This window comes from Puma concolor, chromosome E1, assembly GCF_028749965.1.
Source record: "Puma concolor isolate L17-30 chromosome E1, mPumCon1.1.hap2, whole genome shotgun sequence".
NCBI classification, from domain to species: Eukaryota; Metazoa; Chordata; class Mammalia; order Carnivora; family Felidae; genus Puma; species Puma concolor.
The window spans coordinates 55,207,093-55,229,561 of record NC_141680.1 but is presented as its reverse complement, the minus strand read 5'-3'; the positions used below and the strand labels follow the sequence as shown (position 1 = coordinate 55,229,561).

The 22,469-nt window shown below is 42.0% G+C and overlaps 1 long non-coding RNA gene across 1 annotated transcript; it reads left to right on the top strand.

Annotated features, from left to right (window-relative positions):
• The first annotated feature begins 6 nt into the window (after window positions 1–6).
• LOC147574508 (uncharacterized) lies at window positions 7–21,644 on the top strand. The gene is made up of 3 exons (XR_015244269.1): window positions 7–5,095; window positions 10,287–10,374; window positions 19,249–21,644. It is a non-coding gene; the product is annotated as an uncharacterized LOC147574508 (long non-coding RNA).
• The last annotated feature ends 825 nt before the right edge of the window (window positions 21,645–22,469 follow it).

Below are 22,469 nucleotides of genomic sequence, written 5' to 3'. Positions count from 1 at the left end.
GTGGAGAATCAGCAAACCTGACTGGTTCAAATGGATTTCCACTCTTCATGTTCAAGCATTTTGGGTTTGAGGAAATCCCAAACATTTTGAGCCCTGGGCACTTTTTCCATTAATATTTTAAACTGATGTGTATGTCAGGGGAAATTTAATATGTAGGTTTCTGATTCATTTACACTTAACCCATCAAAATATTGTTCTGCAAGAGGCATTTGGTGTCCAAGAAATCTTAAGAGCCTTTTTATAAGCTTTTAAACTTCTTTTAAACGTTAAGAAGCAGAAGTTACCGTCTCCCCAGTGTAAACACGAGTGAATCCCCGGTGGTGGGAGGGGAAGGGGAGGGTAGAGGGAGGTGGAATGAAGGCGCCCAGACACACGGACCTCAGTCCCTGAGGGACACCAGCCCGGGGCCCCCCGTGCTTCGCAAGCCTTCTCCTGGTGCTTCATGCCTCCCCCACAATCTGGGGGAACAACTGGGCCTACCTTTTGGAATCCTGAGGGCAAAGGCAAGCTCTTTCAGGGGTCCCGCTGTTGGCAGAGAAAGCTCTCGAGTGTTCTCCAGAGAAGGATACAGACTCCAAGATTTTACTTCCAGGCAAGACCCTTTTTTTTCCCCTTCAAAGAAAGTGCTCATAATGTGTCCTTTCATTTATAATTTTATGAACGTCTCAATTGAACATGTAAAGAAAGTGGAAAAATTCTAAGTTGCCGTGGATGTTTGGCATTTTTCCTCGCTCTGCTAAAATTTACTTTCACCCCCAAGCGAAATGGTTTCAGAGCCTCTCATGAAAGGGGGGGAAGGCCCGTGGGGGCAGCCGTCTGGAATCAGAGTCTTTGTGAAAGACATTCGTATTTTAATTATTCCAGTAGGATCTGCTTGGGTTTTCACCCTCTTTCACTTGGCTTTCCATGGTGAAAGTGAACGTTACATTTCGCAACGCCTGTCACTTCCGTAAACAGGCACTCTCGTATTTTATCCTGTTTTACCAACAGAAAGCGGTAAAGACTGCCGAACCTAGCATCCCTGGTACAGGTTTGTTTGTTTGTGGCGTATTGTTGTTATCTTTCTGTTTTTCTAAAAATAGGGGGGAAACTTGAGACTAAAAGAAATCATCCGTGATAAAAATTTTGTTCCGTTTTTGGAGTTTTTTTACGTTTGCTTATTTACTTTGAAAGAGAGAGAGAGAGAAAGTAAGCGGGTATGCAAGTAGGGGAGGGGCAGAGAGAGAGAGAAAGGGAGAGAATCCCAAGCAGGCTCTATGCTGTCAGCACAGAACCGGATGCAGTGCTTGAACTCACAAACCATGAGATCATGACCTGAGCCAAAACCAAAAGCCAGACACTCAACTGACTGAGCCACCCAAACACCCCTGAATTTTTTTTTAATCCTCATAGTTTCAAGGAAATACAGAAAGCATTCATATTCAGAAAAGAAGCCGAGGAAAAATGTTAGATGGCACTTCTCTTCAGATGTATCAAATATATTATTATACGGAGGCTTTTTTTTTTTTCTGGGTATTGGCGATATCTGTTTTTCTCCTGCCTCGTTTTAAAAAGATTCAGGCCCTCTAAAAACTGATGTTTTACAGGGTGCCTGGGTGGCTCAGTCAGTTAAGCGTCCGACTTCAGCTCAGGTTCGAGCCCCGCGTCGAGCCCTGTGCTGACAGCTCGGAGCCTGGAACCTGCTTCGGATTCTGCGTCTCCCTCCCTCTCTGCCCCTCCTCTGCTCATGCTCTGTGTCTCTCACTCCCAAAAATGAATATATGTTAAAAAAATTTTTTTAAAAACTGATGTTTTATTTCCATGAAGATATATTTTCTTCAGTTCTCTTACATGATTTCAGATGCAGAGACAAGATCGTGCGTATGCTGTAGGAGTTGGTGCTATTGGAGCTGGTCAAGAAATAAGGGAGGATAGAGAGGGAGCCAGGCAAATCCCTGGTCACAAGAGTACAGGCAGAATGCGTTTGGGGAATGCCATGCCTTACCCGTTGGCTCCAATGCCGATATAGATTCTGTGCACTCATCCTTTGCAAGGACCTTTCGAATAGAACCTCTTGAGACACACGTTTTGTACCTGATCAAATGCGTGTTGCTGTCCTTCCAGCCTCGTGGGTAAGGAGTGCCTTACCCTGTGTTGCCCGTGTTATCTGACATGGATGTCGATATTTTTGAGGAAATCAGATTTAGAAATTCTTCCAGAAGTTCCAAAAGGAACGTGAAAAACATCCTTCTGAAAAGCAGAGTAGACTTTTGGGTACCTTAAGGTAGTCATCTCTCTCTTATTGTGAAAGTGTCTCTTTCTTCAGTAAAATTTCAAATAGCATCGTTATCATTATAGTCCCTCCAACTATGCTATAGTTTATTGCATTGTTAAATTTTTTGTGTTCTTTTGATTTTTCTTCTTTTGAGAAAAAGGTAATATAACTTGTGTACCTTTATAACTGCTTTTGCAGTTTTAAACTCTTTTGACTATTTAATTTTACAGCATCCCCCAAAGCTTGGCTGGAAGGTGTGCCTGTGACCATGACAAAATAGCAGAACCGTGACCTCCCAATATTGCATTTGTGCGACTTGACTTACGGGTTGGCAAAGGAAATTCTTGTCTAGGAAGAATAAGACTAGACATATGTTCGTCAAGTTTTTTTATTTACTTGATTTTTTAAAGTTTATTTATTTATTTTGAGAGAGACAGAAACAGTACAAGTGTTGGGGTGGGGGGAGAGGGAGAGAGAGAATCCCAAGCAGGCTCTGTGATGCCAGCACACAGTCAGATGGGGGGCTCAACCTCACAAAACTGCCCCTCCCCTGCCCACACTCTGTCTCTCTGTCTCTCTCTGTCTCAAAAATAAATAAACATGAAAACAAAACTATAAACGTCACCTCCACAAAGCATCAGATGAGCGCAATTCAAACTATGATTCTGAATTCTGGAAATATGTAAATGAACCAAATAATATGCTTCATTTTCAGTTCTTTCATGGCTCTTAGTTACCAGCAGAGGAGGGAGTCGATTTCCAATTTACTTCCAATTTTAAGAGCTTTATTTGAACGTCGAACATTGTTTTCCATTCTAGTTAGAGCTACAATCCTAAACTTCTCTTAACAGCTACAGTACAAGACCCTTCCCCAAATTACCCTCTTTTTTATGGACCATTAAAGGAGCCGAAAACACTAATTAAATGATCATTAGCTTGAGGATGAATAATTATACTTAGATTTACATGTTGCCTCTTATGTTCAAAGAACTGCTTAGGCACAAGCTAATTAATCTACAAATGAAGAATACTCCAGCATTATTGTATAATTAGACAATCTCAGGAGGAAACAAGAGAGTTGCCAAGGGGAGGCAGACAGTTTTGCAGGGCTCCGTGGCATTTATTTTTTCGTTGCTCAGGTGAAATGGTCAGACCTGAATTCAACTGCCAACTCATGACTTCTATTTACAAATATATTCTTTTTTTTAATTTAATTTAATTTAATTTAATTTAATTTAATTTAATTTAATTTTTAATGTTTTTATTTATTATTGAGAGACAGAGAAAGACAGAGCATGAGCACTGGAGGGGCAGAGACAGGGGGAGACACAGAATCTGAAGCAGGCTCTAGGCTCCGAGCTGTCAGCACAGAGCCTGACGCAGGGCTTGAACTCACAAACTGTGAGATCATGACCTGAGCTGAAGTTGCATCCTTAACCGACTGAGCCACCCAGGTGCCCCTAAATATATTCTTTTTTAAAAGATTGAAGTTACCCAAATGATGAGGAATTGGAAATGAAAACACATGAATAACCCAAAATATTGCCTTTAATATGAACTTTTTGGGCTATTTTTTAAGACTTTGTTCCCCATGAACAGTGAGTCTATTTCATGATATGTGGTGAGTCTATTTCATGATATGTGGTGACTGTACATTCTTTTCTTCACCAGTGTACTCATTTGCAAAAATTATTGCTGTGTGTGTGTGTGCACATGCGTGTGTGTGTGTGTGTGTATATGTGGTGGGGGTAGAGAATTGCTATTTCTTTCAAACCTTGATTTTCTGAGAGTTAAGGATTTCAGATAGCACAGATTCTAAATATATATGGAGAAAGTGACAAAATTTTGAAATGGTTTTGGGAAACAAATGTCTGTGGTCATAAAAATCATTTATTTGTATATTTATATGTTGGATGTTGGGCATCCCTTTGGTGCAATGATGAATACAGATGAAGTGGATGATATATTTATAAATTCTAGAACAAATTATTAAAAACAAGGACTATTACTAAAAGCAAGTTACTATTACTAGTAACAAATGATGGTCCTCAATGTTCTCATCTGTATGTTGGGTTGGTGGGTATGTAATATTAAAATGTTTGCCCTCAAGGTGTCTGGGTGGCTCAGTTGGTTGAGCGTCCAACTTTGGCTGAGGTCATGATCTTGCAGTTCATGAGTTCGAGCCCCACATTGGGCTTCGTGCTGACAACTCAGAGCCTGGAGCCTGCTTTGGATTCTGTGTCTCCCTCTCTCTCTGCCTCTCCCCGACTTGTGCTCTCTCTCTCTGTCTCTCTCTCTCAAAGTTAAATAAACATTTAAAAAAAATTTTAATGATAAAATATTTGACGTCTGTGGTCAAATGGTTGTTTATCAAAGTTTCTCTGAAGCACAATTTTCTCAGCTTCGAGAAATAGAGGGGTGTAACAAGTGAATTCGGTTCGATTGTCTGGTTTTGATTGATTTCAAATGTGCTTGTATTGAATGCTAACCCTTCTTCAATTCAGCAACTAGCTTATATATGAAAATTAAACGTTTGGGGGGGAATTTCTTCTATTCATTTTTAAACTTGTAGCTCAGCACTTATTTGTATTAAATTTTCTTTCCCTCCTTCACTCACTTGCAGTAGATTAAAGTGTTGATCTTTTCTTTTTGAAATCATAGTTTGGTAAGTGGATGTCTTTGCAAATAGTAACTTAATTTTCTCTCTGGGAGTTTGCAGTTTCCAACCTGCGGAGACAAACACAGAAACACCGTGCCACACAAGCATTCTGATATGAAATTTGGAAAACTGGGATTGTTGAAAGAGCTAGGAAGCACAGATTGCACTCCCTTCGGACAAAGGTAAACAGGAAACATGCTTTTTTATAAAGTCAGAGATTAAATGAGTTAGTAGAAGCAAGCCTAGACATCCACATAAGCCAGAGTCGAAAACTATACACTAAAATACATCTGATAGCAAAGAGAATGACCCTTTGCAAAAGCCCTCACTTTTTATTTGAATCAAGGATTCTTCGTAAGTTCAGCAACCTGCAGGATTTTAAAAAGAAAACCAAAATCCTCAGAACAGCAGGCTTCCATCCAACACTTTTGTGATTGTCAAATGACCAGATTTGAAACGGTCATCATCTCACACCTAGGGATTTTCTTTTTTTATGTATGTTTTAATTTGTGAGGCATATCCACAGACAAAATGACTCGTGAGAAACAGAACCCTCCAGTGCTCCCAATTGGCCCTATTTCTCTATCAAGTCAAGAAGGTCAATTTTGCCTTGGGATTTTAGAGTGTCCTCAGGTAGCCCTTAAATGTACGCAGTGTTCATCTCGCAGCTATGATCACTGGTTTCTTTTGAGATGTACTTAAGCTTTTCCGGAAGTTGTTCAGGAAACTGGAAAATCCTTTTCTACAAGGAAACTTTCTTCCTGGGCCTTCTTATAACTTGAGATGATGACCCCTTTGGGTCACGCAACCCATGGATCCCACTCTGTGAGTCTGTTTTATAAAGACAGTATAGTAGGTGATATCTATGAAATACATTTGGAAAGTGGGTAGGAGCTAAGATAATGTCTTTTGAGAGTCACTGGTGGCCTCTGAAATTATAATTCACAGAAAGTCACTGCTAGCCAAGATCTCTTTTGAGTGGAAACCAGAAAAGACAATATAATAGAACTCATCTCTTACGAAGCAAGTCTTGATTCTCTTGGAGTTGCTAACACTAACGTCATTGTCCTTTTTCCTCAAAGATGGAATGACACTGGTTAAAAACTAAAGGTCTATTAATTAGCATTTCAGATATGACCTAAATCACTTGGAAGTATAACAACAATGGAACAGAAAAAGAAGAATAGTATCAACAACAGAGAAATGCTGCCTAACAGAATATTAAACCCTTTTTAACAAGGAAAGCCATAGCTAAATTTACTCATTTGCTGATGAGCCACAACTTCCCCCATAGGAAGAAGCTCTTTCTTAGCTAGTATGTTTTTTTAAGTTTTTTAAAGTTTATTTATTTATTTTGAGAGAGATACAGACAGTGCAAGTAGACGGCAGAGGGGGGGGGGGGAAAGAGATCCCAAGTAGGCTTTGTGCTGCCAGCACAGAACCCGACATGGGGCTTGAACTCACAAAACCGTGAGATTGTGACCTGAGTTGAAACCAAGAGTCGTATGCTTAACTGACTGAGCCACCTTAGCTAGTATCTTCTAATGGTTTAAAAGCATAGGTTTAAAAATCCCAACTAACAAAGTGCCTGGATGGTTTAGTTGGTTAAGCATCCAACTCTTGATCTCAGTTTGGGTCATGATCTCATGGTCCGTGGGATAGAGCCCCACATTGGGCTTAGTGCTGACAGCTTGGAGCCTTCTTGGGATTCTTGCTTTCCCTCTCTCTCTCTGCCCACCCCCACTCATGGTCTCTCTCTCTCTCTCAAAATAAATAAACATTAAAAAAAAAAAAATCCCAACTAGCCCAGCTAGCTGTGTGAGCTTGGGACTCCTTAAGCTTCAAATCTTTCATCTGCAAAATGGGGTGCAGAAAGTACTTAACCTTGTGTAGGGTTGACCAATTGTCCCGGCCTGCCTACACCTTTCCCAGTTTTAGCACTGAAAATCCCAGGTTTCAGATAACTCCTTGGTCCTGAGCAAACCAGTACAATTGGTCACTCTATTTATGAGAAACAAATGAGAAAATGCATGTAACTTTTATGGCATCATGCCTGGCACATAACAAAAATTTAATTTATTTTAGCCATGGATTGGAAGGGGTCAAATTTTATCCCTTTTTCCCCTCATACATTTTGGATGTGCTTCTGCCAAACAAGAAGGAGATATAACCTCCCACGACCAGCTGTCAGATTTGGTCAGAACCTTGCCGTGACCATGAGGGACTTGGGGCAGCATGTCATCTACCCTTGTGCAGATATTCCAAGGTAGAGTGCAGGGTATAGACGGCACAGGAATGGAACAGCTATAAGATAAGGGCATGCTGTTTTGCTTGTTTGCTTTCTCAGTGCAAGTATGATATGGATTTCACCTCAGCTCAAGTCTCCTTCCCATGGATATTTTCATCCCTAAGTATCTTGGGTCCCAAATTTTCAACTTTTTCCCCTTCCTCGTATTCACAATAGCCAACACACATCAAACACTTGGTGTGTCACAAATCATCTTTAAGCATTTTTACACTTCTACATTAACTCATTAAAAGTAACAGCAACCATGAAGTTATGACTGATGTTCTCCCCCATTTTCTGAGGACACACAGAAAGATGGAGAAACTTGCCCTGGGTTTAAGAGTTAGTGGGTGGGAGCTGGGATGCAGATCGAGGTGGGCTGACCTCCTTCTGCCTCACTCTCCTCACCTGTAAAATGGGCTAAGAGGAACTACTCATGTAGCTCACAGGTTGTAGAAAGAATCAAGTGATTTGGTACATTTGAAAACACACGGTCAGCTTGCAAATTTTAGGCAAATGTGCCTTCATTATTCTTCTATTACACTCTTACCTGCTCATCCTTTCTTCATAGTCATGCAAATATTTTGAGAGCTAATGAGATTATCCTAAGTGTAATCAAGGTCCCCTCTGTGATCAAGGATACAAAGACTTATTTCCGTGGAAGCCACTCCTTGCGATGAAATTTAGAGCGGAGAATTGCCCTAAATTTCTCAGATCAACGATGACCCCGACTTTCCCCCCTGTTAAGTAGCACTTGTTGCCGAGACACAGAACATGAAATGAGGTCCCTACCGTCACTACCGTGCAGTACAAAAATGGACCCTGCAGCTTTGAAGGCGGGGAAACAGATGATGTGGCTAGGCGGGCGCTGAGTTCCCATTACGCAGACTCCCACTGCAAGCTAATTAGAATGCAGGACTGTTCCAAAGAAGCCAACCAAGCCACGGTGTCCTTAGAACACCAACTAAAAGGAGCATGACACGGGAGCTTGGGTTTGCTTTGGATGAGAAAGCTCAGAAGAGACGGTGTGTTCACGTTGCAGATCATTCACTATCCTGCAGCCCTGGGGTGAGCACGCACCCCACAGCATCACTCTGATTAATGGAGGCCCTATATGCACACTGACATCAGTATCGGGGCTCCAGAGCGTTAGGAATCTCACCAGGTGTGGCTAGTTTATTTTCAGGCGTGGACAGGATGGTCATTAAAAACAGAGCCAGATTTGGTCTCCTACCTAAACTCAACACCTCGGCTGCCCCGCCCCTGGCAGCATTTCCACGCCTGCAGAGGCTGCCTTTTTCTTGTTGGGCATGCAAACCTTTCACTCATCAGAGGCCCAGAGGACTTTGGAAGACTCCAATGTGTCAGTATCGGTCAACTAATGGAAGCCATGTGTTTGCAGAATGGAAAAAACCTGGCATCCTAAGGATCCAGACATGTCTCATCATAAATGGGTCTAAAGCAGAGATGCTTTTTTTTTTTTAGTTCTTTTTTTAGGATGTTGGCCCCCCCTCCTGATTAGCTATGGATAATGCTATCCTGAATGACCCCACTCCTAAACACGAAGCGCCCGTTCACCAAGGGCAAGGGAAGCAGCTAAGATTTATTGACTACATACAAGGTCCTATGCAATTTCTTAATGTAATGCTGATCACAATGGTTATATCAATGGCTACGAATTTAGTGCATAGACCTGCGAAGAGCTCTCTATGTTGGCCAATTTACTTACCAGGTGGGGAAGTAGGTATTGTCATTCCCATTGTATGGAAGGGAACTAGTATCCTAGTTGTATACTTTTACTCCCATGGCACAATAAATCAGAGATATAGGAATTACATTTAATTTTATAGCCACAGAAGCTGAGATTTAGAGAGTTTGAGTAAACTTTCCAAGGACACGTGATTGGCAAATGACAGTGGAGGGATCTCAGTGTAGTGTTTAAAAGTCAGGGAGGGGGAGCCTGAGTGGCTCAGTCGGTTAAATGTCCAACTCTTGATTTCACCTCAGGTCGTGATCTCATGGCTCATGAGTTCGAGCCCTGCATCAAGCTCTGCACTGACAGTGTGGAGCCTGCCTGGGATTCTCTCTCTCTCCCTCTCTCTCTCTCTCTGCCCCTCCCCTGTGCTCTCTCTCTCTCTCTCTTAAAAAAAAAAATGAATAAACTAATAACAACAAAACAATATCAGTGGGGTCTGCTGTGCTTACCAGAGGATAGAATTTCTAAGGTGAGAAGGATTTGATTGCTCAACAGACAGGTACGTTGCATACTTAACATACCACTGTCGTAGCATAAGCATCAAAAGAAGGAGAGAAATTCTTGAAAGAACTTGATTATTTCATGGAAGTGCCAAGCTATCAAAGTAGTCACTTGGGAAAGGAATCCTGCAGACTCCTTTCTTACGATTTTATATTTTTGCATCTTCAGTAAAAAAAAATGATGTCAAAATCTCCATGGCTGAAAGCAAGAAAGGTGTATTTTTAATTTGTATTACACATTCACTGTGGGCTGGCCAGGAGGGACAGTGGATCCCGAGACGGAGGGGGCGGGTGGTTCTGTACTACTCAGCCTTCGCTCAGGGAAGCAGGATGGTCACAAACAGCCCTGGCCTCAGTGGCAGAGGGGAGACAGCATGGGCAATTGTTCATTGGCCGTTGAAGTTAGTCTCCTGCCAGAAAACGTCTGCTCACATTCCATTGGCCCAAGCCAATCTCGTGGCTTATATGACTTTAAGGAGGTGAAGACTGGTGGTGCTGCCATGTGTATGGAAGGAAAATACCGAGCCTATTGGGGAACAGCCTGACAATCACAATTCTGCAGATAGACAGAAGATAGGTAGGTAGGTAGACAGATAATGATGGACACAGAACAGATAGATACAAAGATAGACAGACAGTGAGATAAGGAGGACAATAATCTTTTCAGTGTTTGGGGCTCTCAAATGTCGGAATCCTTCCCAGAAGGGAGGGAGAAAAGGCTGGTCGTCCCTCCTTGGAGTTGGATAAATGCAAACAGTAAGATCCCACAATCTCCTGTTCTCCTCCAGACCCTGTGATTCTGATTCCTTGCTTTCTGCCTCCCACCTCAGTTCCAACGGATGAAGACTTGTTTTCTCGCTGGAGTGGGAGCAGGACTGATGACCTCACTGACCGTCTCCAAGCTGCTTTTGGGGGCAGGTTTGTATGCAACCTCGATGCCTGGGTTGTCTTCATTTCGGACCAGAGCTAAAGGGTCCTGCGGCTCTTGGTGTGAACATGGCTCCAAGCCAGTGGTTGATCTTCTGCAGGGTCACCCGGGGTTCCAAGCTTCCCTTCTTACTTCTTTCCCAGCCCTTCCTGCTGAACATCTCTTCCCACATTAGCATCTGAATCCTGGAGCATGGGAGGAGGGGGTGACCACTTTGGGGGATGAGGGGTTCTAAAGGCTCCTTACAGTTATGAGGGCAGGTGAGCCCTGGGAGTCCTCTGTGGGTCTCATTCTTCCTCACTAGCCTGTGGGGTATGACCCCTTGCTTCAGATGCATAGATTATAAAAACAGACTGCTTTCCCAAGGAGCAGCCCACAGTACCCTCACCCCAAGACAGTTACCTCACAATGCAGTTGGGCACCTAGGCTCAAGGCTCCCTTCTTTTGCACTGTATCACTGGCTCTTACCAGCTTCATCCTTCTTAGAGATAAAAGGCTGTGTCTGAAAGGTCAGTTCTGATGGTCCTGGGCCCTTTCATGAAAGTCATCTGAATTGCTCATTTCTTTATCCCTCTCCTCCTATGGCCTGGTTTCGCTCTGACATAGCTCCCGAAGGAATCACTTTGACATTTCGTCAAAAATTGGTTGCAAACTGAGCTCTTTTCAAAAGTAAGGTCTTATTTAAAAAAAAAAAAATACTTCGTTCTTTTTCTTTTGTGGTTCATTAGCATCTTCTATTTTTTTTTTTTTTTCTTTTTCTCTGTCTCTTTCTACTGGAAACCAGAAGTATTTCACTTTGGCTTGCCAAATGATTTTTATCTCAGTAGAAAAAGAACTTGCTATTTCCTGAAAATCTACCACCATCACGACCACCACTACCCCCCTTTTGAAAATACATTTTGTGCTGGGAATCAAAGTCAGGTAACTTGATAAGGAGTTAATGAAAACAAATTAATTCTGTCTGCATTGAAAAGAGAGACAGCTTGGCCTCACAGAGTTATCTTATTTGCTTCCCGAAGTTGGCACTTTCTCGATGTAACACTGTTGAAAACTCTAGGTAGTTGGGGGAAATAAACAAGGGCACACAATTTTCCCACTGGAGTAAGGTGATTATGTGTGTGTAAATTATTCAGATAATTTTTGAGGGGTTGTGGGAGAAATTTCATTCCAACACATCTGGCTAATTGCATCTAAATTGTCATTTTGACCCTCCGTTATGTGGACAATTTGCATTAAATCCTGGGATACAGAATACGAATTCTAAATAGTGTTTGTGTGACAGCTGTAAAAACAGTATTTTAATCATCCGAGGTCTCTCCTTCTGGAATGGGATTGTATAACTGTAGGAGAGGTGTCATGACCCTTACTCCCTCCTCCCCTTTCTAAGCCCTGTGCTCCCAAGGATAGAACATGCTCACTTTATAATCATTCTGGACTTGAAGGAAGGCTTCCCAGTTTGAGGAAATATGTATCATTCAAAGCTGGCAGCTTTTATATTCTTGTAGAGTCACTGAAAAAAAAATGTCGCCCTAAAAGTGACATCACAAGGGGGTAGTCTAGGGGACAAGAGACTACATTTTATATCCAGTCATGCATTCTTATGTAGCTACCAGAAGAACGGTAGCAATGTATTGGAGATCATTGTTACATGCAGTATTGTGGGGAGTGGGGGCCAGGGTCTGGGCTTGCCAGTGTCATTGTTTGGGGGTTTGTCCATTCTCTTGACTTCCAAAGATGATCAAATCAAAGTAGAGAGGATCAGAGGCTAATAAATGTAGGCATCCTAGGAGCCTTGTGTGGCTTTCTCTGGCCCAAAATAATTACATATCAGGATTCCCTTCTTTTTCTTCCTCCTCCATTAGCAGGTCCTTCTAACTGATAGAAAGTACGTGATGTTAGAATCGGACAGTACAGGGGGCACGGGGGGAGAAGTTGGAGCTGTGTCTGATGTCACTCCAACTCTTGGTCCAATGAATTTTCTTTTCCTTGTAGGGACCTCAAATGAAGCTATCCTTTTCTCTTTATCAGTTGAAAGGATTTTCTAAAACTCAACTAGAGATTTAAGGGTCTCACAGACTGAGGTGAAAATCCTAGGCTAAAGCTTAAATATTTACAGAAATGTCTAAGGTGGACATTTCATACCCATCAGGCTTGAAGGTTGCTTTCTAGATCATTTTGCTTCTTTATGGATCTTATTCCAAAAGGTGAAGCGAGGGGCGCTCCATATCTTTATGATCTCAACCAAGACATTATATAAATCATTCCACCTCTTTTTAGCGTCCCCTTCTTGTACTGGGTAGCCTTTAGACAGGATGTTCATAAACTGCTTCAGCAGAAACCGCCTGAACCTTCCTCCAGCGCTGGATGTTTCAGTGAGGTGACTGGGAAGAGGGATGGGTCTGTGGTCTGATCCTAAAATCCAACAGCCAGCAACAGTTATTTGCCTCAGGATTTTGGGGTTTGAGATGTTTGGCTGTTGGTTGAAGATGACAGAAAGGGAGAAACCCAGTAGACGGAAGGGAAGATGCTAGCAATGCCAATGGAATTCAGATGGGGGGGGGGGGGTGGCAAGGACTCTAACATCCTCCAAATAAGGCTCCATTCAAGTAATTGGGCATTTGTGCCTTGAGTTTCTGGATTCCATTCTCAATATGCATGCTGAGTCATTACATTTTCTTCCTAGGGCTTTTCAGTTTGCCTTCCAGGATTACAAATTGATATTATCTGCTAAGGCAGACCCAGGCTTGTTAGTATCAGAGCTATTTAAAGTTGAGAATGGCCAGGAGATCCTGGGGAAAGTGCAATAGAGAATTATGGAAACATCAATTTAGGTAATCTAAATCAAAATCCTCCTTGTCCCAAGTATCTGGTTATCTATTTCTTTCTTTTTTTTTTTTTCTTTTTTTCTGAGTTATCAATGAGTCAGAAAACCAGCACTGCCTTTTGATGATATGGCTTAGCCTGCAAACAATCAAGGTAGACTCCTATATTCCCTTTACATATACTATCACGACATAGTTTCTTGTGGCCTCGTTATTAGGGCTTTCTCTTAATTTCAGCCAGTTTTCATAGTAAGTAGGGATTCAGGGAAATGATATGGGAAGTTTAGGATAAGACATTAGAGAACTTGAACTTGAGTTTCTGATTTACTACTAATTACTTGTATGATCTCAGCAAGCCATTTAACTTGTCTGAGGGTCAGAGATCTCCAGTGGAAACTGGACTAAGATGCTACTACCAAATATGTAGGAAAACCAATGGGAGGGGCCACCGATGGCTATTGTCTCTGTGTCACTCGTGCCCAGTTCTTTTTATTAACCTTTTATTGTAAAAGACTTAACCACACTCGCACCAGTACATTTAGGTGAGGAGCTATGATTATTTAAAGGCAATTGTAAACCACAGGTAGTTTAAAGATGAGACAGGGATGCCTTATCTATGGCAATCTTTCTCTTTCCAGGCTGTTCTGGGGCACTCTTGTGATTTTATTCCTTTGGGTTCATAAAGTTTTCCCTCAGGAGTCTTTGGCAGGCTGCCTGTATTGGTTTTCTATTGCTGTCATAATAAGTTACCCTAAACTTTGTGGTTTAAAAGAACACAAATCAATACCTCATAGTTTCTGTAGGTTGCCCATCCAACATGGGTCTCACTCACCAGGCTGACATCAAGGTGTCGGCAGGACTGTCTTCCTCACCAGAGGCTCTGGGGGAGAGTCCCTTTCAGCTTCATGCAGTTGTTGATGAACTTGGTTTCTCGGGGTTGCAGGACTGAGGCCCCTGTTTCCTTGCTGGCTGTCGGCAGGGAGTGGCCAGCTGTCCTGGGCTCCCAGCTTCCTTCCTCCTTCTTCAAAGTCAGCAACAGCAAGACAAGTCAAAATTTAAGTTTTGGCCTCCCCTTTGGCCTCCTTGTGCTGGATAATCCAGGATCGTCTCCCTACCGTAAGGTCAGATGATTAGTAACTTTAATTTTCTCTGAACATTAACACAACAATACCTAAATTAAATGTTTGAATAACCAAGGGCTGGAAATCATGGGGTGTGGAGAAGCATCAGATTCTAAAGAGTTGTCCTACAGGTAACATACTTATTATCAGTTATCAGCACCTTTAGGAAATTAGCCTAATAGGTGGGTTTCCAGCATTGCTGCCAGCTAAAAGGAGTAGGATGATTTTTTTTTTTAAGGCTAAATGGGACATTACATGGGAGATTACTTCAGTGTTTAGGTTCAAGGGTTAGAAACTTTTGGCAGGGAGTATATGAGGGCAGTGAAGATCTAAGCTAGGTAGTAGAGACAGAGAAAGGCTCACTTATTGGAAAAAATAAAATAATAAAATAAAATAAAATAAAATAAAATAAAATAAAATAAATAGAGATGACCAAGGGGGAAAATCATTTACTTAACACTATGCTGCTGTGTTTGAGATTGAGATGTATCTACTGATTTGTAACTAATACAATATCTAGAAATATACAGCATGCTCACTGGAAATATAGCTTTGAAAATAAATGGAAAAAATATTCAAATATGTTAAAAAAGATTTGAGAAAATATTTGAAGAGATTTGCTTGAGCTGGGTATGGAAGAAATCCTCCCTTCTCCCTTTCACCCTCCTTAGATTTTATAATTGTGCCCAATTTCTATTTAATGTACTCTTTGTCACTATGTAAGTAGTTTTACAGAGATACATGCATAATGTTTAAATAAAATATATATGCTATATCAAAATATCTTCAGGAAGTAAGACTCCACTGCCTTGTTTGGTGACATTATGTACATATACTGTATATACATTCTATTTGTCCGTGAGTATTAGTATGGAGATGATAGATAGACAGATAGATAGATAGATAGATAGATAGATATGGATAAATGTAGAAATTGACGTAAGTATGTTATCATTATACAGGCATAAATACAAGACCTCACATTCTCAAATAAAACCAATTGCAATACCACATTAAAAAAAACAAAACAAAACAAGCCTATAGCAAGTTTCATTTTCACCCAGATTCCATTATTCCATGACCCTTTCTCTTTTAATCTGCCTTGGAGTAGATGTAGATCTCATTCAAATATCCAGAGTCATTCCCATTACAAGTCCTTTCCAGGACAATGGGAAATATATTCAATTTACGTGTTCATTTTGTGGTCATCAAGGTTTCCTGTCCGTGGTCCTTCTGTGAATTCCCTTTGGGCTTAGTTTGGCCCATGCTTCTAGAAGTGACCGGAAGACACACATGCACAGAGTTTGACCCACCCACAGTACCTGGGGTTTTTCAAATCATACATCTGTCTGGGTCAAGCCGACTATTGTCCAGTGTTCAGGTCCTTGACTGGAAGTAACAAGACTAAGGGAGAAAAGAAATCATATCCTGTCAATAAGCGCTGAAAATATTTAGTGTGGCAAGCTCTGTGTTTTCTTTCTTATGAAAAGCTGATTAATATTCAGTGGTTGAAGGTTAATACCCCATTCATTTTATTCACTTTACATCCTGCACACAGCAGTGACTGTTCCAATTTCAACTCCTAATTCATACAAATCTGGTTCCAATCAGGAGATTAGTAACTTACTGCCTAAGCAGAAACAAATCACACAATTGCTAAGCTTATCTTTCTACCCATGCACAGACATGTACATGTGCTTGAAATGGACTCATTCATGGGCAGATGCAAATGCATACAGACCAGCAAAGTCCAATCAAGGTGGATATATCTAGAAAATTTTATTTGCTTGTGCAGGCATGTGATAAGAACAGATAGATGAAACGGACCCCAGAAAGCGTTGTCTAAATAAACTCGTATGTGCAACAGTCTTCAACCTTACTCAATATTTGTGTCTTTGCAAAGTTTTCTATATCACAAATATTCCTGTGCTGAATCATATTTTCAAAGTATTAGGATGAGACATTATTAAAAGATTCTTTATATTATGTCCTTTCATAGAATATGGTATTATTTTGTAAATTATCTACAACCACCCAATCTATTTGTTTATAAATTCATTTTTATATTTGAGAAGTTTTCGTAAAGTTGGACAGATCACTTTTTTTTTTAAGAAGACGAAATTGCTACAGGAAGGATAAACTTGAGAGTAATGATAATGAAGGTTTTTCTGATCCTATGAGTAAAGCTTCAAAACAGGTCACCAAAGTAGGGAGGGCATTTGCATTTTCTGATGACCTTTTGAAATCGTATCTCATTTGTCTAGAAAGGATTAAGGAGGGACCTGCAGGGGTCCGTCTTAGGGCTCCTTCCAGGTTAGTGAGCCTGTGATTGGGAGAGATCTGTCTGTAGTCACTGTAGGAAAGGCAAGTTTAGGTGGACATCTGTATTCAGGGTAAGAAGGAGAGGAAGGCATGTACGTCAAGATGTTGCATTTTTGGATGATGGCACACAACAGTTGACCTAAAGAATTCATCATCTAGGGGCACCTGGGTGGCTCAGTCGGTTAAGTGTCCAACTTGGTTTTCACCTCGGGTCATGAACTTGCAGTTTGTGAATTTATGCCCCGCATCAGGCTCTGTGCTGACGGTATAGAGCTTGCTTGGGATTCTCTGCCTCTTTCTCTGCCCCTAAGCCGCTTGCTTTCTCTGTCTCTCTCTCAAAATAAGTAAATTTTTAAAGATTAAAAAAAAGGAATTAATCATCCCAGTGATTGGCAATCTAACGGTGAGAATAACTGGTACCAAGGTTTTTTTTTTTCTTTAAAAAATTTTTTTTAAAAGTATTTATTTATTTTTGGGAGACAGAGACACAGAGTGCAAGCAGGGGAGGGGCAGAGAGAGAGGGAGACACAGAATCTGAAGCAGGCTCCCGGCTCCCAGCTGTCAGCACAGAGCCTGATGCAAGACTTGAACCCACGAAGTGCTGGATCGTGACCTGGGCCAAAGTCGGACGCCCAGCCGACTCAGCCACCCAGATGCCCCATACTTTTTTTTTTTTTAGTAAGTTTTTTATTGTTGTTGTTGTTTTGTATTTCTTTCTGCTTTCACAACATGTTGTGTTGCTTAAAAAAAGAAATGATTCAATGGGATGAAGAAGAAAGTCTTGGTATTAAAGACTAAATGCCTTATTTGAGGGCCTCAATTCTGGTTATAGTTTTTTCCTAAAAAGATATTTCCTAAAGCCTTGCAGAGCTAGGAATCAATGAGAGACTCTTCCAGCTTATCTGAAAGCCTGAATCTCATCTATCACCTACAGACTTCTATGATTCTATCCTTTTTTCCTTTCCTCTTTGACCCTTACATTAGGAAAAAAAAGGCAAAATACAGAATTTTGGGCTAAAAACATGCCACAAACAAATAAACGATTCTGTCTTAGAATCCTGTCTCTTCCACTTACCAGCCTGGATGGTCTTGGCCTCTTCAAACGTCCAAATCTGGGCTCAAGATGAAAAATTGCAAGAGATAAAGATGATGACTAGCATATCATGGGCCCTCGGTGGTGACGATCACCATGGCTTTGCTGTGAGGGCTATGTGGTCTATATCTGAGGAAGCATTTGGAAATTGGTACATTGCAGAGAAAATTATGCATCCTTATTATTTCTCCGTGTAGTTACATTTCAAATGGCCTGAATGGCTTTCATCCGCCGTGTGTCTGTCTACTTTCCAGACAAATTCCAGCTCTGGTCAGTGACCATCTGTGTTCTCTTTGAATCGTAGGGAAACACAACCCCTCAACTCTTGAGCTAAGTCAAACATCTTCTAGCTGTTGCTGAAGCCCTGGGTCGGCAACGGCCCGAGGAACTGGGGAAGTTTCTATCAGTGAGGACTGTATTTCTAAAAAAATTTACAATGTCCTTGTCAAAAATGTTTGAGGGACGCCTGGGTGGCTCAGTCGGTTGACCGTCTGACTTCCGCTCAGGTCATGATCTCGCGGTTCGTGGGTTCGAGACCCGCGTCGGGCTCTGTGCTGACAGCTCAGAGCCTGGAGCCTGCTCCGTATTCTGTGTCTCCCTCTCTCTCTGTTCTTCCCCCACTCACACTCTGTCTCTCTCTCTCTCAAAAATAAGTACACATTAAAAAGAAGTTTTTTAAAAACTTTTTTTTTAATGTTTGAGAATATGGAAGTCCAGATCCCAGATTAACATCCCTGGAAACCAGATGTCATCCTTACTCGGGGAAGAACTTGGAGTCTCAGGTGGGACTTTTCTAACCACCTGGCCTATGTCATCCTTTTAAATTGTGGCAACATACACATAACACAGAACTTACCTTGTGAACCCCCTCTAAGTGTAGGGTTCCATGGCACAAGTACATTCACATTGTTGTGCAGGATCGCTGCCATCCTTCTCCAGAACTCCTTCCTCTTACAAAATGGAAACTCTGTCCCCATTAAACACCAACTTTCCATTTCATCCTTCTCCCCGACCCTGGCGGCCTCCATTCTACCTCCCGTCTCTATGAATTTACCGATTCTTGCTACCTCCCGTAAATAGAATCGTACCTATGTGTCCTTTTATGACTGGCTTGTTCCACTTAGCATCATGTCCTCAAGGTTCACCCATGTGGTAGGTGCCTTTTCGTGCCAGGAGAGTGAGAGTGATGTCCCTCGAGGACATCTGGGGGGTGTCAAGGATCCAGCATGTTTAGAGTCTCTGCGAGGTCACTGGGTACCGACAGGAACCCAGGGGGGTGGTAGCAACATTAGCTCCACTCCTTATTGGTGATGATAAACCACCCTTAGCAGCTCCAGACTTGCAGGGCTTCCTAAGAGAATCCTAGAAGACACGGACGGGATCCTGACAGAAAAGCCCACACCCTCAGCGATTCGGAGGTGGCGATCCCTTTGGGGAGACTTGGAGGCTGTGTCGTAATGGGGTTTCTCACTGCTTAGCACTTAGCACTCTCTTTTTATTTCGCAGATGCCATCAGGAGGGACTCTGGCTTGTGGAAATACTATGTTCTCTTCCTGCCTTCGGGTGACTGTACAAACTTAAAAAAAAAAAAAAAAAAAAAAAAAAGCCCAGGCTGCAGCTCCACACAGGGTGTCTAGCCAAAATGCAAAGTTTTACCACAGCACACAAGTAGACAGTGTTTTTCAAGTGCGGGAACCGAGTGAGGTGCCTTTCAGCACCTTTGCCGGCACCTTCTTTAAAAATGATTTAAATTGGAGGCAATGGCATCGAACGCTGAACATCTGACATTCAGACAAGACTTAATGAATCATACACTTTAACAACATCACTCTCCTCCAGCCACTTCACTTGGAGTCCATGGTGGTTGTTTCTCCCCCCCCCCCCCACAAAAACATTTGTTCTGCAGACCATTTGCTGGTTAGAGTGTCCTGGGCAACTCTTCATTCATGGCAGGGAGAGCTGGTCCAAGAGAGACTGCAAACCTGAGCTCCTCCCGTGTCCAGTCTCTCCAGCTCTGGACTTCAGACTCAAGAGACAACAGTGGTCCTTCGGAACCCGACTTAGAACCACCTCGGTCTCTCCCCAGCGCGGTCTACTGCAGAGTATTTAAGCTGCGCGACCAAATGTCCCCAACCTACAACAGCCAGTGCTGTCATTTGACTGATTTGAATCAAACTAACAAAAAAGTTATGACTCTGTGGATCGGAAAATACCAGTGTTAGGGGGAAAAGACAATTCTGATATTCAGGTTGGAGCAAATCATTATCTTCAGTGTTGTTATTTAATCCTCTCCCCGTGGGGGTGACAGTATGTCTCATAGCTTGCCTGACAACTGCTAAGGACACGGGCAGAGTGGTCAAGGCTGCCCAGCTTCACCAAGGACCATACGCTATTGTCTCACACACCTTTTGGACGGGCTACCAATTCAATGCCATTGGCAGAGAAAGCGGGAAGGGGGGGCGTTCCCTCGGGGCTGCGACGTATGCAAACAATTTAATCTTCCAATCCAATCCTTAATGTAAATGTTTAATATAAACCTGATGTTAACACGATGTACATGAATTTACTGGCCGGCAAAGCTGGGATTTACATCATTCTGAAAATCAGATGTTCTTTGCAGCAGGGATTGGGAAAACCTTTAAATATGGCAAGGTTTTCCCTCTGAATGGCAGGTGCATCCCTAACGCGCACAGGCCCAGGGCTTCCCCGGGGGACCGGGTGTTCACAGATGCCAGATCCCGTGTGCAAGTTAAAAGATCCTCAGCTGTTGCTTTGTATACCTCCCCGTGAATGGCAGGTTACATTCTAGACCGGTCAGTGGCAAACTAAGGTCTAGGGGCCAAATCAGGCCCACAGATTGTTTGTCTTTTTAACAACTTTCATGAAATGTAATTGATATACAAGAAATAGCACATATGTAATGTATACAGTTTGATGAGTTTGGACATAAGCACACACCTGCGAAACTGTCACTACAATCAAGGTGATAGACGCATCCATCACCCCCAAATGTTTCCTTGTGTCCCATTGGGTTTTTTTTTGTTGTTTTGGTTTTGTTTTGTTTCGTTTTGTTTTTGTACTTTGGGGTGAAGAACACTTAATGTGAGATCTACCTTCTTAACACATTTTTAGGGGAAGGCGTTTAATGGAAATAAGTTTTGGTTATGGAAGAAGAGTACCTTCTAGGGATCTTCTGTAGAACACAGTGTCTGTCATTAACAATACTGAATTGCCCACTGCCTGTTTTTGCATGGTACACAAGCTAAGAAAGGGTTAAAGGGTTGAAAAGAATAGAGAAAAGGGAAGGGGTACCTGGGTGGCTCCATCTGTTAAGCTTCTGACTTCGGCTCAGGTCATGATCTCACAGTTTGTGGGTTCAAGCCCCAGGTCGGGCTCTGTGCTGGCAGCTCAGAGCCTGGAGACTGCTTGGGATTCGGATTTCGTGTTTCCCTTTCTCTCTACCCCTCCCTCACTCATGTTCTATCTCTCTCTCAAAAATAAATAAGCATTTAAAAAAATTTTAAAACAAAGGGAAATAGCATTTTATGACATGTGAAAAATCTATGAAATTCAAACTCTGGTCTCCATGAAGTTTCATCGGAACACAACCATGCTTGTTCAATTATGTGGGGTCTGTGGCTGTCTTTTCAACATAGTCGTAGAGTTGCGTAGTTGTGGTGGTGACTCTATGGCACAGAGAGGCTAAAATATGTACTCTTTGGCTCTTCGTGGAAGAAGTTTGCTGTCCCCTGCTCAATGCAGTCTGCATAGTGATAATGACAATGGTGGCTAGCAATTATTGATGGCTTCTTTACATTGTGCCCACTGGATGCATACTTCCTGCCCCTTCAGCACACGGTGTGCAGTATGTTAATTTCCACATAAACAATTATATTTGCTAAGTGTTTGTGGGTTTGTCATCCTTATGGACCTTACCTTTGTTTACTTCTACGCCTCCAGATTTGGACTTTTCAAAATGTTAACAATTATCAGGAAGAAATAAAAATAGTAATAGTTTTTTTTTTTTTTTTTTTACTCCTTCAAATTTTACCATTGCTCCAGATATTTGATGCTGGGTAAATTAGGTATTAAACAAAACTGGCTACTCATCAGTATGACCAGGGGAAACTTAGAAGATGCCTGTACTTCATGAAGCAGGGTCTGAGGATGGAACCCAGAACTTTTGTTTGTTTGGTTTTCATTTTTAGGCTTTACCAGTGATGCTTAGATTCAGCCTGATTTGGGAAAAAACGGCCAAGATTATTATTTTATTGTACACCCTTCAGAAGGATAAAGCCTGTATTGTGAATACCACCTGATTGGGAACTCTTTGAGAGTAAAACTCATGTCCCTATTTTCTTAATCTCTGGCCTCCGGAGCCCCAAATTCCCCCACCTCCAACCCCACCCCCCCCGCCCCATGCCCGCCACTGCCACAAGGGTAATGAGATAGGACTTTGCACATAGGAGGTGCCCAAACGTGGTTACTTGACTGACTAGATAGCACGGTTCCTGATAATAAGTGTTGACTTCCTCCTCCTGCTTGGGAAAGAACTTATCTATGAAAATAAAACAGTACCCACGAAACACTGAATGCTTACATGAAAATATTTAGGGCAGTCTGGGACTGGCCCAGGTTACAGCTTTTGTTCCTGACCAAATTTTCACAAAGGAGTCAGACTGACCCTCACTGAGACTGAAAATTCCTATCTGGCCTTAATGTAACCT